Below are 21,576 nucleotides of genomic sequence, written 5' to 3'. Positions count from 1 at the left end.
TCAGCTGCCAGTTTTAGCACCCACTGCATACTTCATATCTTAATGTCCTCATGATTGTGAAGCAATAATATCTGTACTGTTTGGTATAATCTTGCAAATTTCTTAAGATTTCCAGCACTTCTGTGTGTCTGTGTGTGTGTTAAGCTCCTCTAAGCTGTATGTAGCCTGTTCAGTGTGCAGTCTCATGCCTGGCTCAGCTGACTCCTCAGTGGGAGATGTGCAGGCAGCAGTCAGGGCAGAGCAGAGTGGAGCAGAACAGGCTGATTGCTGGAGTCAGTGGCCCAGTAAAACCACAGCAGGGGGGGGGATAAGAGCTCTGCCGGAGGGGCAGAGAGAGGTATGACTGTATCTCTGTCTGTCTGTCTGTCTGTATATAATATATCCATCCTGAGCTAAACCCAAGGGGGTAGATGGTGTTGCTGTGGTGATGTGACTATATGACTATTTATCTGCTTTCTGTGATTTACACCCCCCCCCCCCCCCCCCCCCCCAATTATTGATGTGCAAATACCATTTGTTATAGTCGCTGTTAATACACAGATTTCCGTGAGGAGTAGCTCCTTCCTTTTATTATTTATTTGTATTTGTATGGCATATAAATGAAGGACACAGTAGTGGTGTTGTCGGCTATCTTTAGTTTTTAAGTTTTTACCTAACTGGCTGTGTCTAGATGTTCCCAAAATGCATTCACTCACACACTTGTGGAAACCGGTGTACACAAAGAATGCCGCACACAAAAGCAGTATTGACTAGTACGCTGCTTTTTCAGGACCCAGGTCAGGTCCAATAGGCAGAGCCACAGAGGCTTTTTCTTCTGCCTGTGAACAGCAGTGTGGTTAATCACTGTCACTGCATGTATTTGCATTTGAATGTTTCCTGTTGTCCTGCGTGCTCCTTTACAGCCGTTACAAACGTTACAGCCGGGACAAAGAGCTGCACATAACTGGGAGAAGGGAGACGTGATTATGACTTCTTCCCTGCCCCTGCTCATCTCCCTCTTCCCCCTCCTTCCAGCACACCCACATGTAATATTACCAGCACCACCCTCACCGACTGCAGTACCAAAAGCAGCCTTCCTAATGAAAAAAAAGCCTGAAACTCTGAAACTCCTTTAATTTATTTTTTTATTTCTCACGACATCCATACAGATTTACATTTCCTATTGGAAGGAGTTATACAACAAAGAGTAACTGATGTTAAGGTAGTGGTTAAGTAAAATTTCAAGTTAAGTTATAAAAACTAGAAAGTTTGCTCATGTAAATGAACTTAATCAAATTAATTAATTTGGTGTATCACTGTTACTGTTCTCCAAACTCAAAATAAAGCTTTTGCATAAGATTTGACGTAGCAGTAGCACAGCGGATCCCCGTCATTACAAGTCTAGAGCTACTGATATACACACACCACTTCATTCTTTATTAAAAAAAATAAAAATAAAAATCATTTCCCCCCTTTTTTTGGTCTCTTTCTTTGTTCCCCTGCTACTGCTATCCAGACACAATGGTTGTCTCCACGCGGAGGATACAGGAAAGTTTTTGTCAGCCAGCCAAAAGACAAGAAGAATGGAGGAAAAAAGTATTTCGGAAGCAAAGATTTTCTAGTGTGACAGTTTTATGAGGGTTTCTTTTGGTTGCGACTTGAACGAAAGAGAGAGAGAGAGCGAGAGAGAGAGAGAGAGAGAGAGAGAATGCTCAGTGAAGAGCACCTTGCAAGCCAGTGCCACAAAGAGGCTTTAATGAATAAACAAACGCAAGAAGAAAAAAATTTGGGTAAAAAGAATAAATAGATATCCCACGACACAGACAGACATAATTAGCTGCTTTGTAAAAAAAAAAACTTTTGGGGAGTTAGTGTGTTTAAATAAAGTAAAATAGTAATAATAAGTATAATGATAGAACCCAACACCGTGATCTTTATCACTCGCACGGATCCACAGTGTACATTGTTTTGTGCATAGTTGTTTGACTTTGAGAGGGCGGGACTCTTTGGAGAGCGAAATGAACTAGGCGCGGCCAAAAAAGAGCCCCATCCATCTATCACACGTGTAGACAAAGGGGGACTCCACAACACAAAGCTAGATGTGCCCTCTCAAACTTTTTTTTTTCCTACAACCGACAGCAGCGCGCGCACAGGAAGCCGACTGCCCAGGTGAGTTGTCTCCAAGCGGCACACTGTCTTTGCTTTCAATCCTCGAGCGATTTTTTGGAATTTATTCCCAGTTAAAAGTTGCGGCTGTAGTTGGTGCGTCAGCGCTCAAACTTGAGCACAAAGCAGGAGGGAGAGGGAGAGAGAGCTAGAGAAATCGAGGCAGCAAGGAAGGAGAGAGAGAGAGGGAGCGAGAGGAGCGGTCCCCTGTTCCTTTGTCTGATGCGGGTCGCTTTGAGGAGAGAACTTGAGGGGGATGCTCACACACGCATCTCCATAACGCTCATTAACACTCAACTTGTGCTACTTAGAAGCAATTGTCAGGGAGCTTTCATGGAGTTGAGGCAGAGTTTGTGGGGTTGCTGTATTTTTTTGTCTCTCGAGGATGTTGCGACACAAGACAAAGCCTGTCAGAAGTTTGCGGAGGAAAGGACCTTTTTACGCACGCGAGAAAAATCACAGTTGGCTGATGGATAGTTTGTAAATACTTCTTTTTTCCTTCTTAGTGCAGTAGTTTTATGACTGTTGTGTTTACGTTCTTGCGAAGTTGTCTTTCTGCACCATGGGAATTCCGCGCAGTGCAATCAGGTGTAAAGTCTCCAAGAAACAAGAAACGGTAACACAGAATTAAACTTTTTTTCCCCACTAATGAGAAATGATGTTTATAGGCAACAAAAAAGATGCAATGACGTGAATCTAAAGCGAGCTCGTCTTGAAAATCTTTAAGAAACTTGTTAGAGTTTATTTGGAAATAGATCAACAGGTATAAGTCGCTGCAGCTTCTTTGTTAGGCTACTGTAAAGGCTCCTTTGTTCTCAGTCCATACAAAGAAAGCTAGCAGAAAGGAGCGCAGATCCACCAGGAAACAACTTTTTCTTTTCTTTTTCAAACTTGCAAAGTTAAATTTATGTGATATATATTTTCTAATTATGTTGTTTAATTCTAGTATTTCAAAGTGTTTGAATAGCTTTTATTTGCCTTGTTTTCTTTTAAAGAAGCAAATATCAATGTCAATGTAAATACTTTTTATTGTTTATTGAGTTTTATTGTTAAGTTCCACCTTCATTTTTTATTATTTTTCCTCGTTATTTAAAAAAATAAAGTGGACACGATTTAAAAACAAACAAACTTTCTTTATGTTGTGAAGGTGTGGCCAAACAACTTGTGTGGATTTGAAGCATTCCACAGTGGAGTAGCTCTACCCTTAAACTTTGCATTATTCAGCAAAGGGGAGAATTCACACCTACAGGATTTACATGTGGTTTGAAACCAAATCAGTTTGTTATTCTATATAAAGAAATATATATATTTAAAAGTTTCTAAAAACAAATTTGACTCATACAGTTCATTCACACACTTTTACGCTGCTTATTCACTCCTAAAGTACGAGTTTAATATGATTTAGACTGGGATTCCATTTGAATGAGAAAAATGTGCTGTAGCTTTGACTGACTGCAATGCCTTTAACCTTTTTTCTTTTTTCTTTTTATTTGTCTGGGCACTGTCCTTAGGTGGGAATTTAAGCAATTTAACCAGTACAGTGCTTGCTTCTGATGGATTAAGAAAATAAAAAAGATGTGTAGAAAAAAAAACACACGGAAGATGTACAGATTCACCTATCAAGCCATTTTTAAGATGAAATGAAGGATTAAGAGACTGTTCACTTTTCTTCTGGATGAACATGAAGACTTATCTCATGAGGATTTAGACTTCAGCAGCAGCAGCGCCAGTCGGATTGTGTTTTAGGCACACTTGGAAATCTAAACCTCATGGAGATACTTTGAGGATTATAAAAGATGTGCATGTAGAATGCCACAATACAAGACGCGTCCTGGGCCAAAGTCCTTGGGATAGCAGGATATTGCTTTCCTGATCCTTCTCAGCCCCCAGAATGGGTAGGTAATATTACTCTTTAGTGGGAGATGGTATGTGGCACTTGTTCAACCACTTGTTTGCAGGGCTGGTACATGTGTGAAATCCCTAGCACACGCAGGGACACACAAACACACACACACTATTTTCCAGCTACATTTGTCATCAGCTGTATTTTGTAAGGCGTTGTGTTGCCCTTGTACTGTAATCTGAGTTTATTTGTAATGCCATATATTATTTAGGCTTAAAGCTAAAATCAATATACAGTTGATAAAAGATTATTTTGAGGCAACCAGCTTGTCTTATCATGCCAGTCATTAGTCATTGCCCCTGAGAAACTAAGATAATTTTGGCATGGTTAAACAATGATGACTACCAATACTGTAAATTTGCAATTCTCGCAATGTCTTTTTGTATTCCACACTTGTTATGCACGGGGACATTTTTTTAATAACACAGTGAATAACCATGAAATGCCCAAAGCACCTTAATGAAGCTGGACGTTTAGTCCAAGTTTGTTGCACATGACCACTAGTCTGTATTGTAAAATAATGAGCTAAAAGTTCATCTGATGATGTGCAGTTTGTACAGTTCAGTAGTAGTAGAGTCCCTACCTCATGACATGTTTATATTTTAGTTTAGTTTTATCTGTGCATGGTCTCGGCATAGCACAGCAGCATCATTGTGTCATAGTCGGAGTGCATGTTTCATCTGATTTGACTTCAGTTATCTTTTATAAAGCCCAAGAACGCTTTTGGGCCAAATTTGAGTGTCCACGGTCTGATCAGTTTTAACACTGATAGTTAGTTTCACTTACGATTGCGTGACAGTCGCATAATTTGCACGCACTGTGATCCACAGCATTCATCAGTTGCGAAATGTTCTGTAGAAAGAGAAATCTTTCTTCAAATGCTCAGTTCATTCGAGGGTCAGGCGAGAGCGAGACCATCCTACGATGGAGAAGGCAGTTTTGTATTTCGCCTAATGCTTTAGCAGCAACTAATTCAGACGAATCTCTTAGAGTCAGAAAAGAGTCACAAGCTATTCAACTGGCCTTCTTAACCTGCATTTGCATTCTACTATACAGGAGTGTGAGGGAGAGAGGAGAGTCACTCCTTTCTCTCTCTTTGCAGCCCCTTATCAATGATGTCATTGAGAGCCAATGAGAGTGTACAGTGGAACTTGTAAGCATCCAAGCTCCACCTTCCAGTCGCTTTGTGCATGGTAGCCCACATGGTCCTGCAGCATCACATTTTCACCATGCATTACTCTGCAGCAGAGAACGGGAGAGAGAGAGGCAGAGATACAGGGATGTGGCTCTTGGCTATGTGTTCTGATGTCAATCTACCGTGTCTGCTCAGAAATGAGTTGTTTATCATTTTAAACATGCAAAGAGCAATCAGATAACATTTTAAAAATGATTTGCCAAAAGCCTCTGAGATACTATTAAATAAGATTATAAAGAAGAATAAAATCCAGCCAAATAACATCGTTAATGTATACTAAATTATTGAAAGTAAGGCTAAAATGCAAAGAATCATTGGAGAAGATTACCTCGATAATATCCCTTAAATCAGTTCGAAATTTCAAATTAGTTACTAAAAGACATGCGGGTCCCTGACAATGCTTTTGTCGGCTTTAATCACATTACTCACTTTTTTCTTCTTGTAACCAGTGGAATTGACTGGAAGAGAAATATTTTACTTGCTTCCTGCTGGTGTTGTGCTAAAGACTCACGTCACTGTCTGGAAGTGAGTAGATCAGTTGGAATCAAGGTCAGTCGATAGTGTGACACACAGGTAGGGCAGATATAGGTCAGTGGCACAATATGGGTGGTGATGAGTCACAAACACACACAGACAGACATAGAGGGAGGGAGGAAGAGGGAGCATGGCAAATTGGACTCTGAGATATGGAAGCTTTATTTAACACAAATCATATCAACTTTGCAATGTAACATATAAATGAACAGGAAGTGCATATTAAGCTGCACTCATAACTCTGTAGCTCTTACATGTGACATAGTGAATTTGAGTTGTGCAGTTGCATCCAGTACTCAGATAATGAAATAGTGAGTAAAACAGACACATCAGGGTTATAATAAATAATCATTATGACATGCCCGGCACTTGGCTCTTAATAGAGATTGCACTGGGGTGCTTTTTCCCACAATACAGCATGCTCCACTCTGTGCATCTTAATTACATTGCTTATCAGTAATGCTGTTATCAAGTGCGGGGCAGTTTTCTTAGCATTTGCCATTCAGTGGACTCTTTATGAGAGGATACATTCTTGTATGCGGTCGCCCTAGTGGGAGCTGCAAATCTAAACCTAATCCACTGAGTTACACAGGATGACATTAACGCAGCAATCTGTGCCATCTCTCAGTTCTGAAGTCTCAATATCCATCTAAGCTGCTCATTAAAGTGGGGAATGGTTTAACACCCTCTTTTTCTATGCGCCATATGCACAACTAAATCTGTGTCACTATAATCGCTTATCCATCCTTGTTTGTTGTTACACTAAAATGCAGCTCATTCTCTGCCTGGAAGTGAAGTCTAATAAGAGCCACGCTTTGTACTGCAGAGTTGGAGCAATGTATTACCTTAGATTCTCATCCCGGAGATGCCAGCATTCTTACATCTACATTGTTTCTATCCATTTATAATGCACAGCATGTCTGTAAACCCGACTCATGCTATGCAAAGTGCATTAGATTAGAATACAACATTAGGCCCAGAGTAACTAATCACTACAATGAGCCTAATTCTCCTAGACATTGTGTGGTTGGGCCTCTTGAAAGCTATCAGGTTTATTTTTTACCGCTCGCTGTATGGAGGTTATGGGAAATGCAGCTGATAGTGGCTCACATAAAATCCCTATAATAAATTTATGTGTACGCTGCTGGTGTTTTCTGGTTTATTAAGCAACAAAATGACAACAAATGCCACTTAAGGCCCAATCTGTTTATGCAGCATGTGATGCCTACACACCGTCGACCCTTAACTGTGTATGTTAACACTGCGCTTTATCTAATTCATGCTATTTTTACAGTCTCATATGTACTGTCTGATGCTCTGATACTAGCGCTGACAGATGGCCAAACAAATTTTGAGTTGGACCTTCAGAGCGCAACAGCCGCTCAAACAGATTTTGTATGTGTTATGTTCTGCGCGCCTTAACAAAAGAACAGAATTGGTTGAGATGGGCTGGTTGTCAAAAACAGCAGCAGTTAATAATCTTTTCATTTTCTCCACCAGCCGATTTTGGGCTGATAGTCCTTTTTTGCATATCATTGAGTCATACAGTTGGTACAGTTCAGTGAATTACAGTGCAGTAAAACAGGCCCACCATTACTAATCATGACGACAGCCCTAATTCTCCGAGCTACAGGCATTCTGTGGTCATCCTGTTGCAAACTATCAGAGCTTAGTTTTACCACTCAGCGCCTGTAGCCGAGAGATAAGTTAACGTGCTCTGCTGGCATGCTAATACATACCAGCACTGGGGGACAGGAATAAATTATTTCTTTATGACTGCGCACAAGGCAGAGCATTTGAAGGGAGCGTAGGGAGAGATAGAGAGGAAACATAGGGAGATGAAGCAGAAAGAACAGACATGGGGGTAAATGATGGGCAGAGAAGACAGGAGGGGAAAAAAGGAAATAGAGATCCAGACTGAGAGGGGAAAAAAGAGTTAGAAAGAGAGATAAAAAAGACAAGGATAATGCAGATAGCAAGCATCATTGTGCTCTTTATACCAGCCTTTCTTCAGTTTATAGTAATTCTGTCACCATGCCTGTGGTGAGAGAAGCAGCCATAAGTTAAGCTATGAGCTCATTATCAACAAAGGGTTTGTTTTGGGAAATAATAATGGCAGAGAAAGTTTTATTGCTCTGACCAGGAAACAACAGCCTGCATCCACAAACGTGCGACCTTTTCACCGGTTTTGCCCTACTTTTAAACGCTCAAGTCACGCAACGACAAATGGGTGTCAGATAACATTAAAGTGAGTGAAATCTCACTAAAATACACCCGGATTGGTTTCAGTGAAAATAGCTTTGATTCAAATGGCAATTTAAGATCTCTGAAACATTAAATAAAAGAGTACTAACATTTAGCTAAATTATTTTTGAGTCTGCGTGCTGATGTCTTGTGTCGTGCCACGTTGTGTGCTTACACTTGGCAGCCGCTGTACGTTTGCACTCTGGGATTTTAGTAGAGGCAAAACCACACCACAAACAGTAGCGTGACGAGTCAGTCAATACATAAAGGTAAGCGCCAAATCAAAATTCACCGGATGATAGCTCGCACGAGGTGTTGCACAGCAGGTCTGACTGTCTCTGAAGATATTGCTTTCCAACCCTCTTTCATCTATGCCCAGGTATAGATATGGGGGACACAATTTCCAATAACAGCCTTTAGCTGTCTGGTGGTCTGTCTATTATGGATCAACTTATTACCTCCATAAATGCAGAGCGTGTTGCTGTCTGGGAATGGGCTGATAATCCCTCTAAAGACTGGGGTTTTATCAAAGATAAATCTGCTACACACACACGCACAGACACGGACAGGCATGCCCCACATGAGTACACATAGACACACACATACACACACACATGACTTGCCTGGTATAAGCATAGACATATGTGTGAGGACTAGGATTTTATCACAGACAAATCTGTGATTGTCTGGTAGTTAAAAGATTATAAAGCAGTGATTTTATAGACACAAACACACACACGTGTCATTAGCGCATGAACACTGGCTTCCTTGCTACAGGCACAGTGTAGTTAAGTGATATCATTAATACTATTCTTCAATACTGTGATTCGCTTTGGATTATTAATCTGATAAGGGCTCAGTAAATCATTTCACTGACAGCTTTTATTATATTCACTTACTTCTGTTTTCTTTTTACCCCCGCTTTAATATAAAGTCCCATTCCCAGCCATGCCCGGCTTTTTTCAGTTTCCTACGATTGCAGAGGTAATGTGTCTAACGTCACCATCAACACTGCAAAGCCCATTTCGATTTTTGCTATAGTTTTACAGAGATAACATTTTGAACATCATGTTTCCCCTTGTGAAAAATAGAAGAAAAAAAATAGTAAGATGTGTGTCAATCCAGTTAAGGAGAAAACGGTTCTGAGATAAGCAGTCGGGCACTGCATTGTACAGCCTAATTGAAATGACAGCTGTCTCAAGCTAATTGATCTGCAGCAGAGCCAGAACACAGGGAGTGAAGAGACGCTGGCCTTCAGTGCAAGGTTAGAGAAAGAAAAGCTGCCAGTGATGAAGACCCAGCTTGCAGCCAGCACGCTGCTTTTTCGAGGTTGGACCTAGACTGAGTTGGCACTGTTTTCCCAGACCAGCAAGTCAGAGGAGAATGCCCTCCAGTAGTGAATGCTTGGACTGTCCTCAGTGCTGGGTACTCACTCTTAGATGCAAGTACATGACCCGACTGTATCTGTTTACTTTATTTTCCATCATTCTTTTAACAGCGTTGGAAGGATGTAGGCTTTCTGTCATTTTTTGACAGAGCAGAGCAGCACTGAAAATTAAAAATAGCATACCGTCAAGTCACTCACGGGCAAGTCGTGACAGCAGTAGCAGTTCATAAAATGTAACATACATTGCAGAGTTCCCCATTGGAGCATGTCTATGAGGACTAAAGGACCTTAGGTGCAGAAGAAGTGCACACTGCTGGATTTCTTTTGGTTTAAGCCCCACAATCAGCTACTTTTGGTGACTCCTGGAAGAAATGTCCCTGCGACTCGAAAACTCTTGCTAAACAGAGCTCTTAGTTTCCCCCATGCATTCGATTACACTCATGTCCATGTAGTTCACATTTTCTAGTTTAGACACGTTGGCCGCTTCATTTTGGTGTCTCGGAGTCAGTTTGGTGTCAATACTTGCCCTTGATCAGCAGGCAGAAGTTAGGAGTTACATAAAGGTTGTGTATTTTGGTGCTTTAGATGAAATGAACTCAAAGTAGCGTTCATTTTTTCAGGTTGTGTGTAATTTGACAGAAGTAGGAGATATAAGATGACAGAAGAGGTGTTGCTTACCTCCATTGTGTGCTTGTAAACAAATTTACAGTGATTTTGTGTCACCTTTCCACATTCCCTCCAAAAGATGTATACTGTCAGCCAGAGAATGATGCTTCCTTATATTAGGGAGCAACCTGCCTCAGCTGCCAGCCATATTCTGTAAACTGAAAGGAAAATTAAAGACAGTTATTCTGTTTGAAACTACATCCTTTGATTTCCTAAAGGATTTATAATGTTTTGACAGTAATTATTTAAAATATTAACTTTAAAAAACAACACAAAACAATCACAGCAAGAGAGCAAATATTTCATACAGGGATAAAAGCGCAGGAGAATGAGTGAGAATCTCGCGAATGCAATAAATGAGCTTTAGCTACAATCCTGCTGCCCTGGAAATGTCACTTGAGATTTTTTCTTAGTTTCCCTTAATTATTTATTTATTATATTTTATTATATTATATTTATAGTGATGATTTTTCTTTTCACTTATTTCAAAATATGAAGTACAGTTTTCTTGTCTCTTGTGTCACTCTATCATTTAGTCCTGGGTACTTCAGATATAGAAATATATATAGAAACATAAAGACAATGTCTAAATAAAAAATGCTGTGTCTTAATGACATGCAAATCCAAAGTATATCTTTGAGCTTTTTTGAGAAATAGATAGCGAGTGGAAGTGGGGTTTTTCCAGTTATAGGTGGCAATATTAGAGTTAGGTGGTGTGTTGTCTCTTTTTGTGTCTGTTTGATATTTTGTGATATGCGCTTTCTGCTTTTGGAGAAGTATTATTCAAGCAGGTTAATCCAGAATATTATCTTCTGTCATCTTGCCTCTGCACCATGTCAGGACTGTGTACTTTGGCTGACTAATACCAAATCTATTTTGATGTTTTGATGGAGATATCTTTGAGCTTAGCTGGATATAGTGTGATAAATCAGATTATGTCCCATAACACTAGCTGAGATATCAGACTCGAAACTGTCCTGCTCTATGCAAACAACTCTGCTTTCAGGAATGGGAATTTTGTTGCTATCAAGATTACCGAGTAGAATAAAGATATCTACATCATCTTACTCAATGCCGTTCCTAACCTTTTGGGAGATATAAGGTGACATGTAGACAGCTAGGACAGGAGCCTCATTTAAACCATATCTGTCAACAGGGCCTGGATTTCTTTGGATGTGCTTTTGCATGCTGTTCTTTTCTTTCTTTTTGTTGCAAAAAGACTACAAAGTTTTAGAAAGTCCATAAAAGCATTTATTTTAAATATTCATGTCTACCCTTTCATCAATTAAAATCTTATTCTGTTTTAAAATGGACCTTTTGCTGATAAAGTACAGTGTGATTGGTACTTGTTACAGTATGGTGAATGTCATACTGAGAGATAACTCAGAGTTTATCTATGTGCATGGCAGTGCCATTTATAGCTATGATGGTGAATATTAAATGCTGGGATTCCTTGAAGCAGATAATGCCTGTGACTGTAAGTCTTACCCTGAGAGTATCTGCAAGGACACGATTTTCCAGTCCAGTGCGGGACATAATCTGAGTGCCTGGAAATGGGCTGAATAAACTCAAGTTAATTTCCTGCTCTGAATAAAGCAGTAATTCCAGGCTGGATACAGCCTTGACGATGGACACAGGTGGATAAAAGCGCAGGTTTTTGTAAAACATGGCACCACACGCAACAGTAAGGGCTCACATTTAATTCAAAAGCTGTTTAAAGCAATGCACCTCAAGCTAAGGCTTTTCTGGGCAATATTAAAAATTCAGTGGAGTATAAAGGTTGACATATTGCTTTTCCAGGTCATACGAGGTCAATATGAAATCTCTGGTGGGAATGCGGCTGAATGAGGCCAAGTTGTGTCCCACTCTTATTATTATTATGCATTCAATTGCTTTGCATCAGCTGTCAGCTATTCTGTGCTATACTTGGTTACCAGCTCTGCTGCACAAGGTCAAGTTCATGGTGCTTGTATATCCTTGCTGAATAAGACTGATTATGACTCAAACCCACCATAGTGTGTCTGACTCATTGACAATCACTGAAAGTCTTACACATATTTGCACCATCATCCGCCTGTAGTGTTTGGGTTGTACGGCTGGGGGCAAAGTTCATAAAACCTTAACATAACCTGCTCTTATTAAGACTAACAATCCACTTGAAATCACATTTGGAGGCAAATTTCTTTTCAGACAAGGTCACCTGAGAAATGAGCTGATTAAGAATGAGTCATACCTTTATTTATACATTAGGCAGTTACTCGGCACACTTTGACAAACAAGCTATCAGATATCTGTCACGGGCGAGACTCATCAGTGGCTCCGTAATCTGTGCCCCACTTTTTAGAAGCCTATGATCAGTGGGCTCAGTGGACTCATTCAACAAGCAGCTGAAGACTCATCTTTTAAAATTGGCATTTGGGTAGAATTTCATTTCATTTTATTGTTTTATTTCATTCAATTTTTTTTTTGCCATTGTTGGTTTTGTTTGGTTGGAAGCACTTTGTGATTTCAAAAGGCGCTAAATAAATAAATGTACTTACTTTTTGCCAGCGAGCCTGTTGTGGAAATAGGAATCATTTACTACTGTCTTAATTATAAGGAGTGGAACTAATTTACTCCTCAGAACCTGGCTACCTAGTACAGCTACTACACTACGTTTCTTTTCTGGTGTTCAGGCTGATAACTTGTTAAATATTAATTCACTCTTTTTCCAAACTGAGGTACCTCCTTGTACACTTTAATTGGTTTAGTGGGCATTAAGAATGCTCACATGCAGCTTAATTGCCCATTAATATGACTCATTTACTTTTATTACAAATTGCCTAGCTTTATTTCAGCACTTCGGGCAGACTAGATGAAACTGACTGGACTTGTTCTGCCTAAAATTCAATCCAGAATCAACTAAATCTTCCTGCACGTACAAATTTAATCCATGTGCCTAATTTAGGACGCTTAGAAAACAGACATATGTGTGAGTGTCAAGGTGTTTCAAGCGCCTCAGTGATTCCATGCTCATTTGTGAGAATCTCTTTCTCCCGCTGTTTATGTTTGCCGTCTGTTGTTACTTGAACGCACGCAGACAGAGGATGCTTTACCGGCTACTTGGTAAGATCTCTGATGTCCTCAGCATGTATAGTAATGAGAACTGCTGACACAGTGATCCAGGGACACTCAGACACAAAGATGTTCAGGATGAAAGCACGCAGACAGAAGGTGTTTTTTCTTTCTTTCGTCCATTCTTATCTATTTCACTTCATTTCCTTCATGTGATTTCTCACTTTCTCATATCTGTTTGCCCTCCCTTGTAATTTATTCCATCTTTCTTTTCCCTGTTGCCTACACTGCATGTCTGAGTCTGTATTTTTAAATATATATATATATATATAATTTTTACCTCTGACTTCATTTTTCAGATTTTCTCCATCACACACAGACTCACACTGAAGTGCTGTCTTGCCACAATAGACAGTGGGAGGACTGCGCCAGCCTCCTCTTCAGTTCACTGCCAGTTCACTCAGCTGCACACTGACAGGAATGATGCTAGAGAGAAATGCAAATCTGATCATGACGGCTATGCCAGCCACAAATGTTAACATCCCTCCTCAAAACTTTAGGTACCGTTTTGCATTCACTTGAAAGTGCAGCTCTAGACTTTTAGACATGGTTTTGTATTATTCTCGTCTCAGTGCGGCTAGACTGGTAATGTACTGTCACTCTGTGCTGATTCACCTGTCCCTGTAGCTCGCACGGAGTCTAAAAATATCACTTCAGGCTTTGTGAAAGTCAAAAGCATCTCATTTCTCATTTGATGAGAATACAACACAAAGTGGCATCATTACATTAAGTGCATTCTGGGACCCCAAAATGCGAGGTTGTCACCCCTTTGTGACGACCTTGCAAAGATCATCAGTCTTACAAAGTTTTTTATTTGGCACAGTTTCTTTTCACAGTATGAATGGATGGTAATTTTGGTTGTGTAGAGCAAAGACAAGCTGTCCTTGTCATGTCGAGTATTTTTTTTATGCTGGACTGTGCCCTTGGACAAAAATATTAGAGTCCCCACTGAGTTATGCACTCTCCATCAGTCTGTGTGCATGTCTGCCTCATCATCTTGGCCTCTTTCTCACACACTGCACTTGCACTACCTCCTCTGTCACTTTCCCTCTTCCTCCTTTAGTTACGCTTTGACTTTTTCTTCTTTTTTGTCTCTCTGCTTTCTTTTTTTCCCTCCCTCAGTCTCTTGTCTGCATTGCTGTCTTTCAGAATTTGCTTTTTTAAGTTTCCTTGTGCCGTCTGCCTGTCACAGTTGAGATGCATGTCTGTCTTACTCTCGCTTTTCTTAATCTCTGGCTGCCTCTCTGGCTGGCTGCATGACTGTCTGTTTCTATAGCTCTGCCTCTGTTTCTAGCTGTGTCTGTCTGTTGGCCTCTACCTCCCACTCTCTAACTCTCTTTGTCTTATGCTCAAATGCCTTCTTAGCTCTAATGGCTTTTTTTTGCTCTCTACTTAACTCTATTTCCATATTTTTTTCTCAACCATTGTAGTTCTCCATGTTAACATAGCCCGTTGAGCACCCCTTCATTTTGCACTGGTTTGCTCCTTCTCTCTTTTGATGACTGAGTCACTGTCCTCCTCCGTCACATGTGTTCATTCAATCACTGTGAGAGCTCACTTCTTGAGGAGTTTCCCTCCTTAGATTACCTCTGACCTGCATGGGAAAGATGGTGACTTATTCCTTTTTTAGCGAGTTCACATTACTTTTCATGTATTTTAGGCTACCTGCATAATACCAAGTACAGTTGGCTTTGACCTGGATCTGTACAAATTATTTTATCTGCCGAGAATAAAATATTTGCTCACCATCTTCACAACATTTATGGCGCTAACTGGCCTCTAGCAGGTACAGCTAATATTTTGCACTCAGTGAATTTTGATTTGATGGAGTTTGTTTTTGTGTTTTTATAAGTAAAATTAAACTGAAATGAATTGAACTGAAATCTATGCCAGTTCCCATTTGTGTTTTGCAGGGCTCGTCATGTGTGTATACATACGACATGTACATTTGTGTAAGATCCCATCCATATTCTGTGCTGTTGAAATTCTGTGTGTGTCTATATTTAGATTACCTTTCCTATTCAACACATTAGGATATCTCTCAATTAGTGACAAGGAATTTCCAAACCACTGGAGCCATTGTCTTAAACTAGGGCTCCATAAAGCTTAATTTCCCATAGAGAAAAGGGGTAGCGGGGTTGTTTTGACGTCCAAATGTTCTTATCTCATGCACTATTAAGTGAGGCACTGGGGTGTGTTGGTAACATGGTTTAGAGTCCGTCTGTCACAGCCTCAGGTTATGCTGCTTCTAGTGCACACACACGCATACATGTACATAGAAACGCATGCATATTCACACAAATGAAAAGACAAACTACATGCACACATAAACACATAAGCAACTATTTTTTTCAGCCACCCATTTGCACACCTAAACACTGCCTCAGGGCTGTATAGCACGAGTCCTGTTTGGCATTGGTGCAGGTCAGAAGGGTTCCCTGAGACTTCACTTCACTGATCACATCAGGGGACACTAATAGCTTTTATGTATGTGTTTCCATATATATTAAGTATTGATTCCACTTTGACTTGAAAGGTAACATAGGGCGTTTTGGCTGGCTTTGGATTATTCAGTTTGATCTCAGTGTGAATATAATGAGAGAATAGTGTACATGTATGGCACACTTTTCTTATTACATTTTAAGTGACATTCAGTACACTACTGCACATGCATTTCCATTGAGAGTCAATCCATTCTTTGTAACAATAATGCAAATATTTATTTTTACTACACCTCGAGTATTTCAGCAGACCTCCTTCAATGAACCAACCCAGTCATCAGGAAGCAGGAAAGAAAGGAAGTAAAGGATGTTTGAGCATATGTAAGAGCACCTATGAGTTTGGTGTTCGTTTATCATGTTCAAATCAAAGACTTTGCTAAAGAACACTTCACTTTATTTGCTTTGCAACCCAGAATAAAATGTGAATGCACTGAATGCACTTTCAATCATTTTATAGACATGGAGTAGAGATGGATAAGAAGATGAAAACAAGCATGAAACTAATCTTTAAGCACTCAACAGCATGGAATGTGGAGTTGCTGCAAATCTGTGAAAAGCACAAGAGTAGTTAATTGTTAATAATAGTAATAGCTATCGTTACTTCTTCATGTATGTGTGTGGAAATGCATATATTTCCTTGGTTAAGAAAAATCTGTCTAATAAAATCATGCCAGTTCAAGAACATCCTTGAAGAAGTGAGCGTTTCACTGTCGAGGTCAACGACCAAGAGACGCCCTCATGAATGTAAATACAGAGGGGTGCAACTCAATGGAAACACTGAAGAACAGAAAGGCCAGATTAAACTTTGACAGAGAACATTTAAAAGAGTCTGCACACTTCTGAAATTTTTTTTGGACAGATGAAACCAAGATTAGCATGTGCCAGAATGATAGGAAAAGTAAAGAGAAGGAAAGGAACCGCTCATGTGAGCATATCACATTAACAGTCAAACATTGGAGATGCAGTATTATGGCACGGGGGTGTATGACTCCCGGCTGAACCAGATCTCTGATGTTTAGTGTTGATGTGACTGCTGATAGAAACAGCAGGTTGAATTGTGAAGTGTAGAGGGCTATATTCTCTGCTCAGATTCAACCAAATGCTGCAAAACTGTGCCGACACTTCACAGTGGCAGTGGAACAGCACCTAAAGCACACTACAAAATCAACCCAAGGGTTTCTCAAAGCAAAGAAATGCAGTATTCTTACATGGCCAAGCCAGTCACCTGATCTCAACCCATAAGTGCGTGCTTTGCAGTTACTGAAGCACAAACTGAATGCAGAAAGATCCACAAAGAAGAAGCTTCAGTGATGGCCTCAAATAGCATCTTAGCATTTGTTGATGTCCATGAGTTGTAGACTTTAGGCCCATCACTGACTGTAAAGTAATCCACTGTGTTGATGTAGAGAGGGAAAATAACCAGAATGTGTAATTTCCCCTAAACCAAACTAGATGCAGTTGTAATGCACTGACGCAGATCTCCATGTGCATACATACGTCCACCTATAGATGAACTGAAAAACACAAGCAGATGCAGACATCAAGCCTGGGAGAGGCTCTGGCAGGCTGTGAGGTGCTGCAGTGAAATTGATGCCACATACACTTTGTGTATTTTGCTTGTGTGTGAAGGCGTGCATACATGTGTGTTTTGGCCTTAACTGCTGGCAGTCCCGTGTAGGAGCTCTGATAGTGTGTGTTTGTGTGTGTCTATAAAAGATAGAGGCCAGATTTTGGGACAAAAGTTAAAGATTATCCTAAGTTGGTACACTCTTTTTGTTTTTTCCTCAAATTCATCCTCAAGGTTTTTCTCATATTGTCAGACTCTGACACACACACACACACACACACACACACACACACACACACACACACACACACACACACACACATAGTATACAGTGTCTTTGCTGCAGGCACCAAAGTAGGTAGTCAGGCAGTATTTGTCTTTCTTTGCATGCGTGCCAGGTAAACTGATGCCTGATGTGTCTCTGCATATGTGTGGATGAAACTGGGTGAGGGGTATGTTAGCGTCCACGCAGTCATCATGGAAGCAGGAAAGAAAAGAAGTAAAGGATGTTTGAGCATATGTAGGAGCACCTGTGACTTTGGTCTTTGTTTGTCATGTGAAAATTTTTCCTTCAAATTAAAAACTATTCTAAACATGAACTACAGAACCCACTTTAACTTCTCTGCAAGACAGAGTAAAATATCCACAGCTAGTGGGTTTGTTTGGCAGTTAACAAACTCAATGAAGTCTCTTTTCTTATGATTTCACTCTGAGCTCACGGAAGAGCTGGGCTTCTACCACCAAAGGCACCAAACTTAGAATACATTTTTCTGTTTCATTTCTTTGTTTTCTGGTTATCCAGGGCTGAATTCTTTTTTTCTGCTGTCACACAAAACGCTCATGTATGCTTTAAGCTTTTGCTGAGTGAGTAACACAAAGTACGACAGACTGTGTGTAAAGTGCTAAGTGAGCAGAAGACTGCATGGCAGCCTCTCACAGAGTTTGCCAAATGCATGTTGCCTTGGCAGAAGAACTGTCCTTTCTGAGCAGCTAGTGGTACCAATGATCTAGCTAGTGTTACATGTATACGTCTGTGTGTTGGTGAGTCAGACCGCTCAGTATTTCTCAGTTTGTTTGGAGCACCAAGTAGCATCTGAAGAGAAGAGTGGCTTCCTGCTCTGATAATGACAGAACAGCATGCATTTTTAGCGTGAGTGTAGTGTATCTACTGATAACATCAGCTTAAATCCAGATTAGAAAATCCCTAGAGCTTGTATTTATGTTTGTAGGGCTGGGGTGTGCTCTTTTAACGAATCTGTTAGGTACAGTTTTTCACAGTCGTTTTTCTATGTGGACGCATGCACACAAAAATGCCGGTTTGTCCATAACACAACAAAGGGCAAGATCTTCTGACAAGCCTGGTGAGCCCTAAAGTGGGTTTATCAACAAAGCACTTCGGAGCAGTGAGGAGGAGGCGAAAGAGGAGATGAAGAGTTTAAAGTAGCAACAGGGGTCTTTTCTACTTAAAAGTTTACCCGAGAGAAACTTTTGAGATCAAGGCCCAGGCGACTGACTAGCAGCTGACCAAAGTCCGGGTAAAAAAACACAAACCAAAACCAAAAAAAACATCATCTGAAAACTTGGGGAAGTTACGAAAGGCTTCAAAGTGAGACAGGTGTGCTGGATCCTGTGGTTGTTGTGATACTGGAATTTAAAACTCGATACCAATATCCAGGAAAATGTCATAGATACTACCGTATTTCCCGGACTACAAAGCGCACCTGAATATTAGCCGCACAAGCTAAAATCAGGGGAAAATCCTGTTTTGTACATACATTAGCTGCACCTGACTAAAAGCCACAGGTGATTCAATGTTGACTTATCATATGTTAGAGAATATGCACAAAGGGAATTGTCAGGAAAGAGATGGCTGTTTGGAGACACACCCCTTTTATTAATATTTTGAAAAACAAGTTATGGGTACATATTTGCATAACTTTTTAGGTATATGTACAAGTAGCGGTAATTACAAGTACGAAACATGTACTGTGCTTCATAAATGAGTACCAAAGTCCTCTTCTCCAGTGTCGGATACAAACAGGCTCAGGATGGCTTCGTCATCCACTCTCAGCTTCTTTCCTTCGTTGTCACTTTCAAAACCAAACAAATCCTTGTTGTCAGTAGGGATGGGTACCGGTGTCCGGTGCCATGATGGCACCGGTTCTGACATAAACGGTAGTAACCAGACCGAAAAGCAGCGCACATTTCGGTGCTTTATTTCGGTGCTTTTTTTTCCTGAGCTGTGATACACTTTAGATTCTAGCCAATCATTTTACGTTTCCGAGGATAGTAGGCGGGGCCAGGTACGTACATTCTGTTAGCGCAGAGCTACAGATTAAAAATGTCCAAGGCGAAGCGGTCAAAAGTCTGGCTGTACTTCATAGCAAAAGATGCAAACTCAGCAGCCTGCAACAAGTGCTTTAAGCTGATACTGTGATACTGTCAAAGGAGGTAACACCTCAAATCCGATGAAACACCTGGCGACGCATAGCGTTTTTTTTAAAAGCCCAGAAATGCGCCGTATTTGATAGCTTGCCGCGAGACCTCACACCGAGCACATCTACTGCCGGTGGGTTGCCTGTTATGCAACATCCCCCAAAAACACGAAGAGGAGAGTCCTGGCCCCTAGCCCTGCCAGTGTAGCAGAAATGATGACGGATGATGGTGGCAGCAGCCGTTCTTCTCTGCGTGAGTAGCTAATTTACGTTGAGTAGGCTAACCACGTTATTACATTAATGCATGTAAGGTGAGCTAGCAAACATCATCATAGCTACATGCTGCTGTCTTCTTGTTTGATGGCAGATACTCCCTTCACCCTGGCTAAAAAGGCTAAAATGACCAAAGAAAAAGTGGAAAACAGTTAAACATGAGAGGTTTTTGGACAAAGTTTGTGTTTTTTCCATTGTTTAAGCACTGCTTCCAGCCAAGAGTGATACCATATATGCCCCATAGCTGCAGAAAAGGCTAACATTGTTATCTTTTTACAAAAAACAGCTGAACATGAGAGGTTTTTGGACCAATTTTGTGTTCTCCATTCTTTAAGCACCGGTTTGAGCACCGTTTGAGCACCGGCACCGTTTCAAAAGTACCGATTTGGCACCGGTATCGGATAAAACCTAAACGATACCCATCCCTAGTTGTCAGTGTCAGAGTCGAACACCCTCAGAAGGGCTGTAGCGGTGTCCTCCTCTCCATCATGCAGCAGTCCAGCCCTTCGAAATCCGTTGGTGATCATGGATGTTTTCACACTTTTCCACGCTGTCAGATTCCACCGGTGGAGTTGAGCATAACTTGCTTTTCGCAAGTTTATCGCCGCTCGTCATCCACGCCTCCCGCTGAACGCGTAGCGCTACTTTGAAGTTTGTTCAAAGTAGAGTGGTATGTTGTGACCAACATACCACTCTTGAACCCCGATACTGTGTGTCTGATCACATGCCCTTCCGCCAGACAACGTGGTGCCGTACAACAGCGGAACAAACAAAACAAATCATCTTACGATATGAAAAAAATCATGGACAATCCATAGAAAAGCCGCACCTGACTAAAAGCCGCAGGGTTCAAAGCTTGTGCAAAAAGTAGCGGCTTATAGCCCGACAATTACGGTAATTTAGATGCCATGAGAGAAAAAATGACACAATTGTGAGGTTTATTAAAAAAACAAAAAAGACTACAACAATACTGGTTGGTGCAAAAGAATTCAACTATAACCCTGTTTAATTTCTGTGCTTCTGGTGACTTGGCACCATATTTTTAGGGGTGTGCAAATAAAACTGGAAGCTTGTTAACATTACAGACAAGCAGGACTGATAATGTTTGCTAATAGCTGCTACCTTAATTGTGACTTAACATATAGCTAATAAGGGTAAAAGCTGAACACCTAATGCTAAAATGTTCTGACCAGGTATGTATTTATATTAAGTGTTTAATTAAGTGTTTTCTTAAGTGTTGTTGAACCGGAAGCTTTATTGACCTAACAAAACACCTCATAAAGACTGGGGTATGAGTCATTAAGGTTACATTCACACTGCAGGCGAAAGCGCACTTTTTTGACCCTATACAACCCATATCCGATCATGGTATGACAGTGTTAACAGCACAAATCCGACCTAAGTCACTTTCGTATGTGGTACTGAATCCGATACATATCTGATATTTTAGAAAGCGACTGCTGTTTGAATGGTCATGTCACATTAATAATAATAATGGATTGCATTTCGAGAACCTCAAAACGCTTTACAATTCCACTATTCATTCACTCTCACATTCACACACTGGTGGAGGCAAGCTACAGTTGTAGCCACAGCTGGCCTGGGGCAGACT

General features: G+C 40.6%; 1 long non-coding RNA gene across 6 annotated transcripts in view; it reads left to right on the top strand.

The window, feature by feature from the left end:
* Positions 1-2,036: 2,036 nt before the first annotated feature.
* Positions 2,037-21,576, top strand: part of LOC147318740 (uncharacterized) — a 113,540-nt gene continuing 94,000 nt past the window's right edge. For 5 of the 6 annotated variants that reach the window (XR_015131492.1, XR_015131488.1, XR_015131487.1 and 2 more), the window contains exons 1-2: positions 2,037-2,148; positions 3,657-4,040. This is a non-coding gene — a long non-coding RNA (uncharacterized LOC147318740). Of the gene's footprint in view, positions 2,149-2,374; positions 2,762-3,656; positions 4,041-21,576 lie in introns of those variants that run through there. The other variant, XR_015131490.1, reaches the window with a different exon arrangement.

The sequence above is a fragment of the Aulonocara sp. 'chitande type north' Nkhata Bay genome, linkage group LG11, assembly GCF_057382095.1.
Source record: "Aulonocara sp. 'chitande type north' Nkhata Bay isolate Kocher_YH1m ecotype deep benthic linkage group LG11, A_spYH_male_GT1.1, whole genome shotgun sequence".
Classification (NCBI taxonomy): Eukaryota; Metazoa; Chordata; class Actinopteri; order Cichliformes; family Cichlidae; genus Aulonocara; species Aulonocara sp. 'chitande type north' Nkhata Bay.
Note: the sequence above shows the minus strand (reverse complement) of the source record. Positions and strands in the feature narration are given on the sequence as shown.